Source organism: Momordica charantia (genome assembly GCF_013281855.1).
Source record: "Momordica charantia cultivar OHB3-1 chromosome 1 unlocalized genomic scaffold, Mcharantia_2.0 BLBB01000001.1, whole genome shotgun sequence".
NCBI classification, from domain to species: domain Eukaryota; kingdom Viridiplantae; phylum Streptophyta; class Magnoliopsida; order Cucurbitales; family Cucurbitaceae; genus Momordica; species Momordica charantia.
The window spans coordinates 6007301-6011673 of record NW_028275157.1 but is presented as its reverse complement, the minus strand read 5'-3'; the positions used below and the strand labels follow the sequence as shown (position 1 = coordinate 6011673).

The 4373-nt window shown below is 42.1% G+C and overlaps 1 non-coding gene across 1 annotated transcript; it reads right to left on the bottom strand.

Moving 5' to 3' along the window:
* Nucleotides 1-2703: 2703 nt before the first annotated feature.
* On the bottom strand, nt 2704-2810 carry LOC148213170 (small nucleolar RNA R71). The gene has a single exon (XR_015793008.1). It is a non-coding gene; the product is annotated as a small nucleolar RNA R71 (small nucleolar RNA).
* Nucleotides 2811-4373: the final 1563 nt, after the last annotated feature.

The window sequence follows — 4373 nt, the reverse complement described above, 5'->3', positions numbered from 1 at the left end:
TACTGCGACTCATGGTGACCCTCCCCCAGTAGGTGGTGCCTATAAAAGAGGATGTCTTCGTCTCCACCCCTTATTTCGGGTGATGGGGAAAAAAAGGAAGCGTTCATTCGATCACGACGTTCCGCGCGATAGTACCGGTTTCCCCCTTCGTGAAGATGAGTTAGCCACCGAAGTTATGCGGTTGCATCATGCACTTGTTGATATGGAGAGCTTCACCCGTAGCCATATGGGTAAGGCCAAGTTGGATTTAAAGATCGAGATTCTCCTTTCCGACAATAAGGTTCTTTGCGAACAAGTGGCCACCTTGGAGCATGCCCTAATCCATTGATCGGAAGGGCGCAGGAGGAATAGATGACGTCAGCGTCGGTCTGCTCGAAGGGGGGTTTTCCAGGCGGAGCAAGCCCCTGCCCCATCCACTGAGGTTGTTATTCAAACGAGGGGATACCCCGCGCGTTTCTAGTTGTCCTTAGTGTATGGATTCTGTCGTAGGGTAGTGTCGGGAAGTTTTTATGTTATCGATGTTGCTTCGCACATGCTCATAATGGGAATTGTACTAGGCTGCTTCTTATATTTAATGAAATGGTGCTCTTTTTTGTTTATTTTGATTTGCTGCACCTAGGTCATAGAAAGCTTTGGTTATATGCACTTTCACCCCCAGCCTTGGTTGCACTTCATCCTGAGGATGAGCGGGATCTGGGTCATACAATACCATGTAAATTTAAAACAACAGTAAAGAAAAAGGTCTCCACTTCATTTAATTATAAGAAAGATCACATACATGCTAGATGGCTTTTCGTCTTCTTAAGTTAATAGAACGGAGGTGCTCAACATTCCACGGGTGACGAAGTCACCTGCCCTTCATATCTTCCAGCGTGTAGGTACCTGGTCGGATGATGCTAGTCACTCAGTAGGGGCCCTTCCAGTTGGGGCCGAGTGATCCATCTATCGATTCTTCGTGTTCGGCATTACCTTTCTTAAAACTAAAGCTTCAACCTTGAATTTCTCTCTTTCACCATTGAATTGTAATACCTACCCGCTAAGCTTTGATGTTGGGCGATGCGAAGGCGGGCATATTCCCTGTGTTCCTCCAAGAAATCTAGGTTATTCAGGATTCCTTCGTCATTCAGATCTTTAGTAACTTTTGTTTTTCACACATGCATTTCAATTTCAACCATTTTACTTGCTGTATTTTCTGCAATATGTCTTTCTAAATTCCCGTCTCTAGCCCGGTTATGGATAGTTAGCCTTTTATTTCTAATAAGGGTTGCTAAGAAGTAGTGTTTTTGCTTTCCATTCATTGCTCAACATGTTTTCCTAAAAAGTTAGGATTTAGAGAAGGCCACTGTAAGTCTTAACAAGTCAATACTGAAAAGGTTGCTTATTTGCATTGTTGAGTGGTTAAACCGAGGAGAGGAGCGCCTTAGACATAAGGGTTCCGCTTAAGTAGCCTAAACATAGGACCTTAACCCGAGGTTGCGACTATTTCCATCCTAAAACTAAGATATCTCTCATAATAGACATATTAGAGAATGTCTTAGGACTTTGAACTTGCTTAGACATAAGTCAAGTGAAAAGCGTAGTCGTTGGTTCCTAAAGTAAAATGCATATCGTCCTTAGCGTGTCCTTGATTCTTTGTTGGCTAACTTGAAGTAATTCGGGCTAGGTTTTACGATTATAAGTCCAAATCCCAAATCCAAAACCATTATTTGTGACCACTTCCCATTTTATAAGAATCACTCATATCAACATTCACTATTCTTTAAAACTTTAGAGTTTGGAAATTATTTAGAAGTCTTTGAGGATCGATACTTGGATACTCCATCCATTTTATATTACTTTGACAGGTGTGCGCTTGCATCTATAGAATTGTTACCACACTTAGTGCGTGCGTTCAGCATAACCGCCAGTCAAGTTTTTGGCGCCGTTGCCGGGGACTTTAGTTTTAAAATTATTTTCAAATTCTTTTAGTTTTTATTTTTGTGAATTGTTGTTGGGTGTAATTTCCATCCACCGTTTTTGTTCTATATTTTTGGTCGTTTATTTCACAAGGGTAAGTTAAAGTGCATGAGCACAAGATCTTTTCTTCTACCCCTTGACCCTGAGATTGAGCGGACCCTTCGAAAAAATCGAAAAGAGCAAAGACTTCGAAAACAACTAGAAAAGCAAAAAGAGAGAGAAGGTGAAATCAATCCTGAAAGTGAGGTAGAGAGTACGAGCACATCAATGGCAGATATTCCACCTCGTGATTCGATTGATCCACCTGCTGTTAACGGTAATATGAGGGATCACGCAAGAAATGATGAATTCAACCATATCCAGATGGCGGACAACAGAGACGTGGCAATGCGAGAATATGCCGCCACGGCTTTTCAGAACTTTGATTCAGGGATAGTCAACCCTATTCCAGCCCACGGAAACTTTGAGCTTAAACCAATGATGTTCCAGATGTTGCAGACAATTGGACATTTTGGAGGGTAGGAACATGAGGATCCACATGATCATCTGAAATCATTCATTCAAATTGCAAATGCATTTCGATTACCTGGTATAAGAGACGATGCTCTTAGACTAACACTTTTTCCATTTTCTTTGAAGGACCAAGCTAGAGCATGGCTCAATGCATTTTCACCGGGATCCATCACCACATGGGGGTCGTTAGTGGAAAAGTTCTTAACAAAATTCTTCCCACCTACTCGCCACGCTGATATCAGAGAGGAGATCATCTCCTTTAGACAGTATGATTGTGAACCTGTTCACGAGGCGTGGGAAAGATTTAAAGAACTCATCAGGAAATGTCCGAACCATGGCTTGCCGGCATGCATCCAGATAGAACATTTCTTTAGAGGTTTAGATCATCCTACTAAGATGATGCTAAACAATGCTGCCAACGGAGCCTTTACAAAGAAGACATTCAACGAGATAGTCGACATCCTAAATGACTTAGCTTCACACAACGAACTATGGTGTTCGCAAAGATCTAGGGCAGCACCAAAGAAGCAAGATCCAGTTGGAGTTTTGGCTCTGGACATTGCGACCTCAATGCAAAAAGAGATTGTTACAATGAACCAAAGGCTGAAAGAGATGGCGTTGGGAATAAAAAATCCATTAGCCACGCCGACACAACCTGTGCAGTCGGATTATTGCACTCCTGCCCCTGTTTGCCAAGTCAACGATCTCATTTGTTCATTTTGCAGTGAAAACCATATTTATGATAATTGTCCACATAACCCTGCTTCCGTTTTCTATGTAGGACATGGGAACAATAGGAACTTTAGCCCATATTCGAACACCTACAACCCAGGTTGGAGGCACCACCCTAATTTCTCATGGGGAGGTCAAGGAGGTTCGAGCGGTTTTAATCAAGGGCAGAGCAAGCATAACAAGCAGTCCTATGTTCCACCTACACAGCAATACATCTCGCCACCGCAACAGCAGTACAATCAGAGAACACAGACTCCACCAGTTCAATATAACAACTCAAATCTTGAGAATATGATGAAGAAGTACATGGCCCGAACCGACGTAGTGATACAATCCCAAGCGGCATCAATGAGGAATTTCGAGACCCAATTGGGACAGCTCGCCAATGAATTGAAGAATAGACCACAAGGTTCTTTTCCAGGCCATACTGAATTACCAAAACGAGAAGGGAAAGAACAGTGCAAAGCTGTCACCCTTAGGAGTGGACTGGCATATGATCGACCAACAATGCCAACAACAGATGTACAGATTCCGTCCACTGAACCAACTGTAAAGAGACCAGAGAATCCAACAACACCAGGAAAACAAAATATTAGAAAAGGTAATGAGGCACCCCGAGTGTTCCTCCACAGGTACAACCTTCTTTTACCCCTACTCCCCCGTTTCCACAAAGATTAGTTAAGAAAAATAATGATTCCCGGTTTAGGAAATTTTTAGATATTTTAAAACAATTGCATATAAATATACCATTAGTAGATGGTCTAGAACAGATGCCAAATTATGCTAAGTTTTTGAAAGATGTAGTTTCTAGGAAAAAAAAGATAGGAGAGCATGAACTGGTAGCCATGACAAAATGTAGTAGTGAAGCTGTAGGCAACTCGCTACCCATGAAGTGTAACGATCCTGGCAGTTTTACTATTCCATGTTCCATAGGAGGAAAAAACTTAGGTACGGCATTATGTGATCTAGGCGCTAGCATTAATCTTATGCCATTATCAGTTTTCAAATCTGTAGCCATAGGAGAAGCTAGACCTACTACGGTTACCCTCCAACTAGCAGATAGATCTATTATAAGACCTGAGGGAAAGATAGAAGATGTTTTAGTCCAGGTGGACAAATTCATTTTCCCTGCGGACTTTATCATTCTAGATTGCGAGGCGGACTTAGACGTT